Genomic DNA, 14,999 nt, shown 5'->3' with positions numbered 1-14,999 from the left:
GGGGAGATTAGAAGCCTTCTGCTCCTGAGTGATTATATTACATATACTCACTGATTCTGGTGAGTACTGATTACCTGGGGGACGGTTGATTGGAAGATCGAACTTATAAGGACTTTATATCTATTTTCGTTTGCTTGGGGAATTGGACTCAATTGATTTTTATATATATATATTTTTTTATTCGTAAACCTTGTGTGCACAGCTACCGGTAAAATCCAATTTTCTATTTTTTACTTTGACAATCAACAAAGCTGAAACTTACCATGCAAAATCTGCTTTAAAAGATAAAGGAACCCTGTCAATCGCCACAAAAATATTACCAGCAGGTCCCTATAATAGAAGAGGCTATGTACCTACCTTGGCTTGTGTCTCCTACTTTCATTGTGTTCCAGCTATGTAGCCTCCGTCACACTCTTCAGGATGCAACATTAAGGAGTCTATTCTCAAAGCTGCCGGAGGATTTAGCCTTAGCTTCGGCTGATCCTTCGGCTAGCTTCGGTTGCGGGAGCCCATCGGTTCAGTCGGACCGAAGGGCTGCTGTACGGGCTACTCACTATAGCCTGTACAGCTCCCGAAGGCAGCTGAGTGGCTCAGCCGAGCTGAAGGCATATGCTTTGGCTCGACTGAGCTGAAGTGACAGCCGAAGCGTGCCGTACGCCTTGTGATCTCACGGCTGGCTCTGCCCAGTTGTAATGACATCAGCATCCCCAAATGAAAATCAGCCGTACTGAGCTTTGTGAATAACCCCATGAGTTAAAGATATTCTGTCACTTGTACTATTACTGACATTCTATTGAAATGCTATTTGTCTGGTTGTTATAACACACTTGTGGTGTTAAAGGCACATTCCACTTTTTGCAAAAAAAATAATAAATGCCCCCATATTGCACACAGAAAAATTGTGTGCATTCCTAAATATATTTTTGCATTGGAGCCTGCAAAGTATTACAACTGTGATCAGTTGATCGTGGGTAGAATACACAGGCACTTGCAGACTGCTTCTTCAGCCCCTATCTGTACAGAGGTGCAGCTCTTTGGTTATGGAGCTGGAGAAATGGACTGACATCACTGTATACCACTGAGAACTACAATATTTTGCCATATTCTGCCATATTTTTTCCATTCACAGATCCTGTGAATGGATCTGTGATTTAAAGATGTGGCTAGGAGTGCCTTGAGGCCAGGGGAGGTGGGGGATGGGGAAGCGTGGTTGATGATGGTGATGAATGTTACTGTGGGTTTGCAGTCAGGGCGTTGATGGTGATGAACTTTCCTATGGGGGGCGAGGGGGGTGCTGTTGTGGTTCTGCACATTAATGGGGGGGCGGTTGCTGCCAGTACCTCTGGCTCCGGCTCTCTCCGGTGTCCTGCCTAGCTAACTGATGTCACTGGTTGCCAGGAGCTGCGCAGGACACCCGTTTAGCTCCTGGCAACCAGTGACTTCAGTGAGCTAGGCGGATGCTGGCCAGAGCTTCACGGGTTGCTACCTCTTAGCAACTGGGGATGCTTTGGCCAGAAAGGGACACCTGCTGCCCTCCCCCCACGTGACCCAATGAGATGCTGTCCTAGGCAATTGCCTCAGGCTACCTCATTATAGGTATGGCCATAGATGTGGCTGTGCAGGTGTATTCATGCACAGCAGCGCCAAATTAGAAAATATGCAGAAGCCTCCACATCTGCGGAATGACATCACAGTTATGGTACTCACTAAATATGAGTGTAACATGGAACAACGTATAAAAGGTAGAATTTGTCTTTAATGCTTTTTTAGTTACTTACAAGTGTGTAGATAAGGAAAATGGGAGAAAAGTCAGAAGCATAAAAGCATAGTTGCTTGGCTGTCATAAGTCTATATCTAGAACGGCAGATAAATGCCTAATATTTTCTATGCCTGCTCCAGACTAAAATGATTGGATAGTGTAAACTGTGACCTGAGTAATTACAATGTCTAGGTGTGACCCCTAAACAACACGAGGTGGCCGTGCCCACTGCCGGCTGCCAAGTCCGTCTCACAGTGTCAACTGGGGCAACAAGCCAACTCCTAGGAACCTTGTAGGAATATATGGCAGTACAGATTATCCTTTTATCCTTAACAACTTCAACCTTGTTGCCGCCTATTTAAAAGTAATGGGTTGCCATGGTGACCGGTTATTAACAAATAAATACTGTGTATTTGATTTCACAGGCCCTGAATTTTTACAATCCTGACTTTATAATGCTTCCACTTTGTATGTCCTGCCCACTTGCCATTTCACAGCGTGCTGTGCTCTACAGAAACAGCTGCTGCATTCCCCTGGGTAGAAACTTAAGTCCAAGCAGATGTTCAGCGTGTTTCTGCCGAAGTCTTTCTTGTGGTTCTTCTTTTGTAGCACTTTAACGTTTTTTCTACATTGTACTTTTCTAAGCTTTGAGGACACCAAGAGGTTAATTCAGAGCTAGCCATGTAGTGTATAGGGAGGCTGATATGGGGTTTTTGGGGTGGTCCAAGCGTGGTCATCCCCCTGGGAAGCAGACAGGTTCAGCCGCAGTAATGTGGAGCTATCTCTTTGCTTATTTTAATTAAAGTGTATCTCCTAGCAAAACATTTTCTGCTAATTATGGATAGAGCAAGTAAAGGTTAACCCAGTAGCTGTCAACTTTTAGGGCAAAGAGGGTCTCAATACAGCAGCACCTGATGTCTTCAGAGGGCCGCATATAATATTGATTATATGTAATGTTACAGAATACTAGGCGAACACACAAAAGAAGCACGTTTCCTTAACGGCTCAGGAAAGGAATGACCCAGATGCTTGCCACTGGAAGCACATCCTTGCTTCAATATGAGCCCATGCAAACAGAAGAAAAGTTGGCTGCACACTGGATTCCGCTGGGATAATTTACTGAAACCTGTACCACATCAATGGTGTCCCGCCCAAGGTCCATTCCCAGCGGAATCCAGTGTGCGGCCAACTTTTCTTCTGTTTGGGCTACAGAATACTGCCACAGATTGAAGACTTACCAGAGGAAATGGCCAGAGACTGTTCTAAGCGAATTGTTGGAGACTGAAGTCATGCTGTAGGAGACAGCCAGAGGCTGGAGACATGTTGCATGAAATTGTTAGAGATCTCTAATCTCTCATGATGAATTTTAAGAAGCAGAATCACCTTTTTTGAAACCCGTCACATATCCCCCCAGGGTATACCTACCACCCTAAGATCGGGAATGCCAAGGCTTGGTCTACCTTAAATATCATATTATATATTTTTGTTTCTTATATACTGTATATACTTTTTTTTTCTTTTCATGATTCGGTACCTGAAAACATGACTGTAACTTGTAGCTTTAATATTGTGGTGAGCATTGGTATTAATTTACCTTTCAGTGCTTCAGAGTAGACCAAGCCGTACCTTAGTAGGGTTTGTTTTTTCAGCTGAAAGCAGTTTGCAGACTGTGAGAGCTCTCTTGAGTACTAACAGACAATGACAACACCACATTATGAGATAAGTAGACAGCTGTTAATGTTATAAAAAGCTGAGATCCCATTTCAAGCAGCATCCTGGCTTCTCAAAGAGACTTTATCCACCTCCACACCTCTCAATGTAGTCATAGAGCTGATGGCTTGTCAGCAGTGTAATCAGCTCAATCTAATTCAGTTTCTTTTTTCCTGTTTGATGTGATGGCTAACTTGGCATGACATCTTCCTTCCACTTGCCTAAGAAAGTAATAGATGATACTTCACTACAATGTACAATTGTCAGATCGGTTCAATGGGTGAAGTAACAGAAAGCTTACAGAATGCATGCCAAAGATTCGAGGAGAGCAGTCAGTTGAACAGAAGCCTTAAAGCAACTCTGTCTCTACATAGAGAAGTTGGAAAACCTACATCCCTTTAGGTTTTGCTCTCATAAAGAGCTTTGTGACTTAATAATTTTTATGTGAAAGCTTGCTGTAGTGACCTAGGGCCTGGTTGGTGGAACAACAGTGCCAAGTGGGGATTCGGGCCTGGAAGTGCTGGCTGCAGAACATTTTTAACGGTGGTATCTATTCAAGATGGTGAGATTGGCAGATCCAAAGGTTAGATGGGTAGTTATTAAAACTTTACTTTATAGACAGGCATTTTTTTTACAACATAATCTAATGACAGACAATAAGTAATGTTCAGCAGGGGAAGGTCATAATACCACACCCCATAACTATAAATGACACACACAACAAACCAGGCATAAAGCTTGGTAGGGGCTTTTAAGGTATACAGACAAGGCCTTCAATGAAAACAGTACAAGCTTTATTATTAACAAGCTTTAAAAGAGAACTATGGGGTAAGTGTTTTTCCCCATAGTTCTCTTTAGGGTCACAGGAGGACATATACTAACCTCCTCCAGTGACCCAAAGCTCAGTATATCGGGGCTATTGCCGTGATATACTGAGAGCACCACAGCCGGGACAGATCCCGACAATACTGTCGAGATCCATCCAGCTGCGTGAGAGACAGCTGGCTCTGCCTATCTAGAGGCAGAGCCAGCTGTGCCCGCCTCCTCTCCCATTTGTTCCTCCTCTCAGCGCAGGAGGATTGGAGAGAGGAGGGGAGAATCCCTGCAGGGAGCGGAGACTGGCAGTCACCGCTCACTGCAGGGAGACGATCGGGACACGAACGGATCGGCTGCATGATTTTGCTCACTTCCCGATCAATAGAGTCGACCTGTGACCGCTTCTTTGTCACAGGTCGGCTCTAACTATGAGGATGAGTGGAAATCTTTCACCTCACAGTTCTCCTTTAAGCCTGGTTTGGTGTGTGTTTAATCTAATGACAGGGCCACTTTAAAGGGTCATTATAGCTAAAAATTAACTTTGTAACTCCTTAAAAGATAACAGGGCCTTTGTTCCCTTTCCCATTTGCCCTTCTTTTCACTCTGAGACTAGTACCCACCCAAGCACCTCTTGACCAAAGGTCACTTTTATATAGAGGGGCACTTCCCTTGTCAAACGAAGTCATCCACTGCATGTGCTCTAATGTTTATCTGGCTTCTAGACCCCAGGCTACTCCAGTTCGTCCAAGCACAGATCTGCCATCCAGGCCCCCTCTTCTGGTCTCTCTAAACTCTCTTAAACACACTGGTCCTTTCTTGTGACAGCAATAAACTGACATTCGCACACATGCTGGGAAGTTGAACATGAACTTCAACAACCCCCATTCATTAAAGTACTACAATCAAAAAGGTTGCCATCACAGATCAGTGGGATATTACCCTATTAAGCGCACATTGAAACCTTTTCGATCTGAGGTCCAACGATCTGGAGAGTTACCTCTCTCAATTTTGGTTGGAGGTCACGTTGCAGGCTTCTATTTAATTTTGACATATATATACATATTTTGTCTGTAGCTTGGATTGAAATATGGATATCTTTGAGTTTAGATCAAACTCTAATATTGATATAGAAGCTGTTTTTGGTTCTGCTTCAGTCATTGAAAGTGATTTCAGTGGGATATTTGCGCACCTTAAAATTGCAGACTTCAGTTACACGTTTGGTGAGGTATAAAATTGTTCGAAAAACATGTGGAATAGCTCTTCAAAAAAATGATACAATGATTGATGAATATTGGTTCCAATTCTTTAATCAGTCTGATCTTAATTGACTTTTTTCTACTTAATCTACCTAATCTACATTTTTTAAGACAAAGAAAAGAGTGGACATTGCAACTATTGAATGAGGAAATGAATTACATTCTAGAAAAACTAGTCTACATAAAGAATTGGAAAAATACAGAACATGTCAAGAAAGGTTAAAAAAGACCATAAAGAATATAGAATTGAAACAAAAGCAAAGACAAATAAGGTATATTAGAGATTAGAAATCTTAACAAATAACAACAACAACAACAACAAAATTAAAAAAATCTCACATCGCAATATCCTTATAACAAGAAACCATGTTTCTAGGAGGTGGACTGCTTCAAGTTAACACTCAGCCTCTTAATTTCTCATAAAAGAGAATACACGATGTTCCAGCACAAAATTCTGCCAGGCGGGGTTGGGGTGGGGATAAGTTAATTCCCTTATATAATATATTTGAACCATTGCGATCTTATTCTAATGACAACAACGAACGATTTTGGTGAACAATTTATTAATTATCATCTGGGAATACTAAGAGTTATAATGGAAATCAAAGATTTAATCAAAATTAAAACTGGAATGGGTTTTTGTGGAAACAGAAACACCAGCCAAATTAATTTTGAAACAAAACAAGGATTTGGAGGAGAGAGGCAGAAATAATAATAATAATAATAATAAAAAAAAAAAGATGTAGCTGATTTAGTAATTTTTATCTCAAGCAATGTTGTTTTGAATAAATATGGAATTAAAACATTACATTAAGGGTTACATTTGCCTCACAAAGAAAATGAAATCAATTTGAAACTTCTATAGGCATCTAGAAGTTTATAAGGGGACTACATATGAAAAAATGTATAATTATGTAGTTCATACTTTGTTGACTAATGCCTCTTTATTTAATCCTTTAAATAGTGGCAATGGATATATTTACACTTTTGAAGGAAATGGTAATGGATGAGTAAGACAAGAAAAATAAGACCATTTTACTGCATTTTGTACATTTTAACTGCAAACAACGTATACTGCTTGTATTAAATAGGATATGCTCTATACTATTTAATACAAGCATTATACCTTTTTTGCAGTTAAAATGTACAAAATTCAGTAAAATGGCCTTATTTTTCTTGTCTTACTCATCTATTACCATTTCTTTCAAAAGCCACTAATTTGTTTCATTAATACAGTATACTCTATCCGATAGAGTATTCTGTGTTAATGAAATAATTCCTATTTTATCAGATAAAGACACATACAAACTTTTATGGAATATAGAAATACAATCAAGGGAAGGAGATTAAAACGTCAGTTCAGAGCTGAAATAAGCACACCGGCAACCTTGACAATTGGCATGCCTTAAAAGTAACTGTTTTTGGAAATGTTAAATTTGTACAGTTACATTCAATACAGTTCCTAACTCTGAACATGTACTGTATGTAGCCATGAAATCCGGTACTGCTGATTTGCATAGTTGCTTTGGGTCAAAAACTCAAAAAGCACTGAAACTACAGGATCAGTATGAAAGCCAACCAATTAGCTTTTCAGGAGAAAGTCAACACTGAAAGTACAGGTATTCCTCCCCCGTAATATCATACAGGGTACAATTGTGAGGTCAGTTCTCTTCTTTAATATGGTTTGATTATTGGTCTGTCAGCAGAAAAGCAAGGTTCAATGAACAACTTAATAACATTAAAGGTAATCCTTCAGTGGGAGGCTCTCGGCTGTCCAATAGACTTGTGCAACTCTTAAGTGGATCTCTGAAACTTTTCCCAAAATTGGAGATTAATTTGCAGATGTTGGGGGTATTCCTCTCCACTTATCATCAACACTTCACTCATGCCCACCTTAGAGGCTCCTTAATACTTCATCTGGGTCTTGCTAACATCCAATGCACCTGTTGTAGACGTGTTGTGGACAGATTATTGTTGTTGTTGACATGTGGCAGACAGGTTAAAGGTCAGCGTTGCTGTAAAACCCACGTCCTTCCTCCAAATAGCACCAACTCACAAACTCTTGAAAATGTCCTTGAGGGTCACGTGACCTAGTGACCCCTAGCAACAATACTCAAGTGCCAAACAGCTGAAACACATGGTTCTTTAAACGGGACATTGATATTAACACTTACAATTTAGCTTGGCACAAACCAGCAAACTTGGGCATGCAGGTCCCTACAGTCCTACCAATGTATGGGCATGCAGGTCCCTCCAATCCTACCAATGCATGGGCATGCAGGTCCCTCCAATTCTACCAATTAGAGCTGCATTCTGTGTCCCCTGTCATCAATGAACAGGAATCCTTTATGAGTGTTCCTGTTCATTGATAACATGAGAACATTGTTTGTTTACTATACCGTATTTTTCCGTCTATAAGACGCCCCCATATATAGGGTGCCCCCCACTTTTCTTACCCAAAATTAAGAAATCAATATTTTCCATGCTCTTTTGCATAACTGATTACATCCAGTTAAAATTTTGCAGAGTAAGACAGTCGCGTCCTGGTATTGGTTTTTACTGGGATTTTTTTTGTTTTCTGAAATTTTATGGGCTCAGAATGCTCCGACATTACCGCTCCCTGTTACATCTGGGCACTGGCTACAGGCTCTCCGCAGCATCAGCTGATGTCGGGTACATAAGGCTCTTGATTGGAGGAAACCTGTTAGCTTGTCTCTGCAATCGGAAGTTTCACTCGTGAGGCTAGTTTGCAGAGGTAGCGGTAGTTTCGAAACTGCGGTTCTCTTCTCGGCCCCCCGTGTATAAGACACCCCTCCCTTTTTAGGTAAATATTTTAATGAAAAAGTATAGTCTTATACACGGAAAACTACAGTAACTACAATTATGAATGAATGGGGGTGATGTAGATCACTCCCATTCATTCATAATTGAGTCTATAGTTAACATACCATATCCTCAATTATGTACACACACAGCGATCACTGATCGCTGAGTGTGTGTACCTTGCTTTTCTCTCTGACACACTGTCACAGGAGGCTGATCAAGCGGTGTAGAGAGGAAAGCCCAGCCTTCTGTGACATCGTTGTCTCCGCCCCCACACCGCTCTGCCAGACTGTGATAGGCGGCTGAGCGGTGTGGGAGGAGAGACGCTGGCCGCTCACAGCGCTCTCGTCCTGCAGCGCTCGGCCGGCTGTCACTTTCTTTTCTCCCCGCTGGAAAAGTGCCCAGCGGGGAGAAAAGAAACCAGGGATGCGCCGATGTATGCATTATGCCAAAAGTGCCATTTTCGGCCGATATGTTTCGGCGCCGATATATCGGTGCATTCCTACCCCCAATGTATTTTCTAACAGACAGGATGAAGAAACCCCGTAATATTCTCAGATTTTACCAATCTTTTATAATGCAGTACTAAAAACAAGTTCTTCTATTGCAAACCTGTCTTTATTTTTGCTTTTTGTATTACACACCTGTATTACATTGTCCAAATGAAGTCAGCTAAAAAAAAAAGCGGGTGGCTGATCATGTTTCAATCCCTTGAAAAGTGATGTCAGTCAAATATTGGTCCACATTTACAAGGCAAAGGGATCACCTCATCAATGTGCTTTTGCTCTTTCACTATCCAATCAGCAGACCGGGGGTGTGTTCTCTGCTCTGCTTATTGAAATGCATAGGACGCTGATTTAAATGCATACCCACACTGCAAGGGTAACTGCTCATTTTGCTCTAGGGTTCGGTCCTCTGGCAATGACCTCTCTTTCCCTTCTCTCTGGTGGTGGAATGTCCCTCGGCATTTAGCAGTTGCATTAGATGTGATGACATCACAGGTCTTTAGACCAACGGAGCCAAGGGGACAAGAGGCTGCAGGGACCAATCTACCAGACAAGAGGGACTAAGGATAAGGGGAGTTTATGTTCTTTATGTTAGCCCCTAGACCAAAGTGAGCACAGCTATCACTGCACTGCAAAGGTTATTTGTTTTGAGTGCCTGGAGTTCTTCTTTAATCGAAATAAGTTATACATCATTCTTTATCTTCCTACCTTATCCTACCTTGTCTACCTGTTTGGAAATTCCCAGCTGCTGGAATGTCTCCTGTCTTTTCCTGCCCAGTGAATGCCAATTGTTTTTTCAACTATATGTGTTAGCTGTTGTTTCTTACTTCTGAACTTGTGAAACTTCAATTTACAATAACTTAAACAGCACCCAGACAGGTGTCCAAGTTACAGTATGTGCTTACAGAGGAACATCTGTCCTGTCTTGACAAGTTACATTTTTGCAGCTATCCCAGGTGTATAACATTAACCCTGTGTATAGCTAATTAGCTTAGAATTAGCACTTGCAATTGTTTTTTTGTTAAATGATTCTCAAGGACCTGCAACTATGAACAGCAAGACCCAAAGTATGATTTGTCCTGTGTCTGCCAGGTCTGTATTAGGTGCGGGTGCTTCTTTTGGTGCTACACAGTGTATTTTGAGCCCCACAAACCACAGTCAAAGCACATACAAAATGCATGTACTTGATTTTTGGTGCATTTTTAAACAACTTTATAGTGCTTAAAGTCTTCCTAAAGGAAGACGACACCAGATGCCTATCTCAAATAAGGGTCTGGTATGGATTTTGCAAGGACCACACATTTTTTTTTACATTTACTTTTTTTTAAGTTTAGGGCTGGAGTGCCTCAAGATTTTACAGGGTGTCATGGCTGAATAAAGGTTGAAAAATGCTGATTTTAAACAATGGTTTCTGAGTTCCTGTGCTCCATGTATTATGACTGCTATCCTATTGAGTGTGTTACACTTTGTCTTGCTTCTTGCTTTCAGCATTTTGACTTGTTGCCTGCATTGGCTTTCTATTAAAGACCCGACCATTTATTATTTTCTGAGGATGTGTGATTCCAGTAATAATTCTGGTCACCCGATCTTCTGACTACACCCCAGGATGCTGTTCTGGTAATAAGCTTATCTTAAATATGTTATTGACTCCAGCAAGAGTGTTTTCTGACTGTACTCCTGGTTCTTCCTGCTTTTCTGATGCTAATCTTTGCCTGCTTTAAACTATGAGTGTTTAATGCCTGGATCTGCCACATATTCGATGTCTTCATGGTATTCCTGCCACTTTGCTGCTTTGGTTCTACCTGTCCCATCCACTTCTTTAAGTGTTTTGGATGCTCCAACTGTGAGATTTTTCTGCCATAATTCCTGACTTTGTACCTGTCCATCTGGGAGTTTTGGGTCTTCCCACTCACCTCTTGTGTGCAATCTTTTTAATATAAAATATATTTTAAAAACTTTCAAAAGAGAGGGTAAGATTCCCTAATAATGGAAACAGAAGGTGTGCAGATCCAGGAACTCATTGCAAAGAACCCACCAATAAAGTCAAGAGATACAGGAAACTTCTCGGTAGTTTATCTCTCCAAGTGTCTACCGAAAACTGGAATATCTGTATTATGTGAACTAACCCTTTACGCATGGAAGTAGCACTGGTAGGTGAATGTCAAATTAAATAGTTCAGTGACTGTCAGTAAGGCACACTCATAAGGATAGGACTTTCCAAGTATCTTTGTCAATGCCTCAAGTGATTGTGAAATGAAAACATCAAGGATTGTTACAGTGTACTGTGGTATTCTTAACAATTGGTATTTTGTGGCAAAGATAGGGAAATTCCCTTTTGTAATACAACCCTTTAGCAGACTCCTTTTTACTAACCTTCAACTGTACATAGTTGCCCCCAGGCCTCACTGTTTGGCACACACTTTCTTATACCAATGGCATGTCTAGTAGGGACACATAAGGGTTTACCAAGAATGGATGGTCCCTGCGCACAAGTGAACTAAAGATTGACAAACATTAAAGGATATCTCAAACCAAAACTTTTTTATATACATTTACATAAAGTAGGGAACGGTTAAAGTTCCTGTCAGTCTCCCTGCTGAGGAGAGTCAGTCCCTCTCTATTTGTCCTGGTGCCCATTGTCACTAGCACATAGAGTAATGGGAAATCCAAAATATTACAGATGCCACAGGAACAGGAGTTTAGAGGAAGTTTTCTAATGGAGATCCCTATTTTGGTGGCAACTGCCTAAGAGGTTAATTTTCCCTCACTTTGACAATATTTCCTCTTACTTCCTGTTGTGCCCCTGTGAGGCAGGCACTAAATGAATGGGACAGGGTAGAAACAAAATTGGCGGCAGGCGGATAACGGTGATACAACAGAGGAGGCAAACTGACTGTAAAGGTGGCCATACACTGTGTGAATTTCGGCCATTTCTTGAGGAAGTGGCTGAAATCCACACATTGGGTGTCGCTATCGACATCCTTTCGACTAGCATCCCATGATCAGCTGATGAAAGCTGTCTGTCGGAAGATGTTCGTATGAACAGACCTGGCAGCCAATGAGCTAAGCTCTATTTGGGTATTCTGATAGTGGCCACGGGTTGTACAAAATAAATAGGACAGCTTAAGAAACAGAGTAACCCAGACAACAGAAGTTGAAATGCAAGGATACCAAAAGCAGAAGCAACCAAAGAGCAAAAACTGTGTCAGAAAGTTGCTGAGACAGATTGAGAAAACTAACAAACCAACACAATAGAACTGTCTCCTAAAACTGGAGATGCCCTATACCAGTCTACAAGGGCTCAGGCTGGGAAGTAGATGGTGACCTAGGATGATGCCTGAGAAAGAGTGCTCTGTTTATCTGTATTGAAAAGCAGATGGAGGTATTGTCAGAGGGAGTACTGTGACCTCAATGAGAGGTAATAAATTCCTGGAATTGTACACCTACACTAGACTCAGGATGTGGAACTGCAAGGTCCACTTATTGCCTAGCCCTGCAGAATCGCACCCCCTAAATAAAAGGATCATTTTTTTAAAAGTACACATTATTAGTGATGAACCGAACACACCTGAGTTTGGTTCGAGTTTGAACTTTAGAACACGGAAAACGTTCGAACTTGAACTTCGAATTCAGTGAAAGTCTATGGGACCAGAACTTTGAAAATCAAATGTCCCCATTTTGAAGGCTTATATTAAGTTATTGGCCATAAATATTGGCCATAAGTTATTGGCCATAAATATTGGGATCCGAGTACTGCCCTGGGGGACATGTATCAATGCAGAAAACACTTTAAAAAAAAAATGTTAACGGAGCAGTGATTTTAACATTGCTTAAAGTGAAAAATTCCTTTAAATATCGTGCCTGGGGCAGTGGCGTCACAAGGGGGGTGCGGCCCGCACCCGGGTTACACCATTGGAGGGGTGACACCAAAATGATTTACAGTCATTTTGGTTTCACCCTCCTCTGAAAAGTCGGGCACTCGGTCATGGACCGAACGCCCGACAGTACCAAGAGAGAGGAGGGGACCCGGCGGCATACCTTATCCTGCCGGGTGACTGTCTCCTCCTCTCTCTGCCAGCATCCATCACCGAGATGGCCACCGGCAGGTATCAAAATACTGCCGCACGTGCGCAATGACATCATCGTGCATGCCCGATGATTCCTACCAGACCCTTTGGTCTGGTAGGAATGTTAGGAGGGACCCTATTTAAATAAAAGGGGAAAAAAGGTTCCCCTTAAAAGTCATACCAGGCCCTTAAGGTCTGGTAGGAATTTTTATGGCGGAACCCCACCCCAAAACATGGGGAAAAAAAACATGGGATCCCCCCTAAAATTCCTAACAAGACTCTTGATCCGAGCACAGGCCTGGCACGGCGGGAAAGGGGGGGACCAGCGAGCGCCTCCCCCTCCCTGCCATACCAGGTTACATGCCCTCAGAACTGGAAAAGCACCTTGTCCCCGTGCCGATGGGGACAAGGGCCCCCTGGGGTGTTGGTTGTGGGGGTGCAGGCAGGGGGGCTTTTTCACATCAGGGTACCCCTTTAATAAAGAGGCACTCAGATGTGCCCCTCCCCCCTGTAAAAAGTCCTTTATTTTTACCCCCCCCCCCCAAAAAAAATGGATCCACTGACGTAATCCAGTGGATCCATTGTGCTTGGCATGCGAACAGCCCGCCGAACCCCCTGATAGTTTGTGTGTTCATCAAACACACAAACTGCCGATGTTCGAGTCAAACTGTTCTCGACTCAAACATCGAGACCACCCCAACACATTACTAGAAAAAAGCATATATATTTACACACAGAGTTCAGGTGGGTTTCATCTAGGAAAGGATAACATCATGGGTCTTCCAGTGGAATCCACGGAAAGCTGAGCACAGTGCATGGAACATCTTGTAAGATTTGGGATCCTCAGGTTTTCCAAGATCCCCCTGGAAAGCCAAGTGATGTCACCTTGGCCCATACGAGCACACTAGAATTTGGGATGTAAGTGTTTTTGTCCTAATATAGAATTTCCCCAATTTTTTAATTTGTGTTTCTGTTTGCGGGTGGAATTTATCATTATGCAGACCATTCACTTTCTGCTTTAACATCAAAAAAATTTGTCGGATGGAAGGGCTACTATAAGTAAGTGCAGACAGACGCTTTGTAGTATCCTGACAAACAGACCCTATAGAGGTATGCTGTTATTGTGTATATCCTGAAACTTGCTTAGTCTTGATTGAACTTTCCTTTAGATACCTCACAGCTGTGCCTATTCTTTAGTGTCATATTTCAGGTATGACCACATGACAACTTTCAACCATGCATATAGTGGTATGTTATATCTTAGTTTACAATCTACCTCTCCGATGCCCTCCAACATAAAAAAATTCATATTTCATGCTGTCAGCAGCCCACAGGAACAAAACCGTATGGAGGAATGAGGTTAAAGTCAGGAATAGGTAGGCAATTGTTTGTCTTTAAGCCCTGACTGCATCTGGTGACTGAATCAGATCTAATATCAAGAGATAGATGAGTGGCTGTCTTGCAAAGATAAACGTAACACCCTACAGGTTATGTGCCTATAAAGGTTCTTAACAACAAGCTTTATTTATATCACTGAACCATAAAAAAACAACCTTTGAAAAACAAGCGTGTCCTGATGTCGCCCTTAGGTTTTTGTAACTAATTTTAAATACCTCTGGTTTACCATCAAATTATTTTTAGCCAGTTTAGGTATTTATGAGCCATGGACCTGTTTATAAATGTCAAGGTGGTGACAGAGCATACCATGTGATGTGGATCAATACATCTTAACACTTGCGCTGCCAGAGTGGTTTTTGTACACATGTTGTAATCTACATTTTAGGCTTGAAAATTACTTAAATTATATATTTCCTAAAATCAGAAACCCTCCATAATAAAATGGTGGCAGTTGCAAATTTCACATTGCTTGATATTAGCACAGCTCTTTATCAAACCCAAAATTTCAGTAAATTATACACTTAAGTTAATTTTAGTGCACAAAAACAAAATATAATACCCATTTTTTTGTAAAATATAAATTATAAGGTTGGGCTGAGCAAATAGATGCCCAACATGCCAAGCTTAAAAATTGTGTGTGCCTATGAAACGTCGACAAAACATG

Source organism: Nanorana parkeri, unplaced genomic scaffold (genome assembly GCF_000935625.1).
Source record: "Nanorana parkeri isolate BGI_ZX_2015 unplaced genomic scaffold, ASM93562v1 scaffold117, whole genome shotgun sequence".
In the NCBI taxonomy this organism is placed as follows: Eukaryota; Metazoa; Chordata; class Amphibia; order Anura; family Dicroglossidae; genus Nanorana; species Nanorana parkeri.
This window is presented reverse-complemented; position numbering follows the sequence as displayed.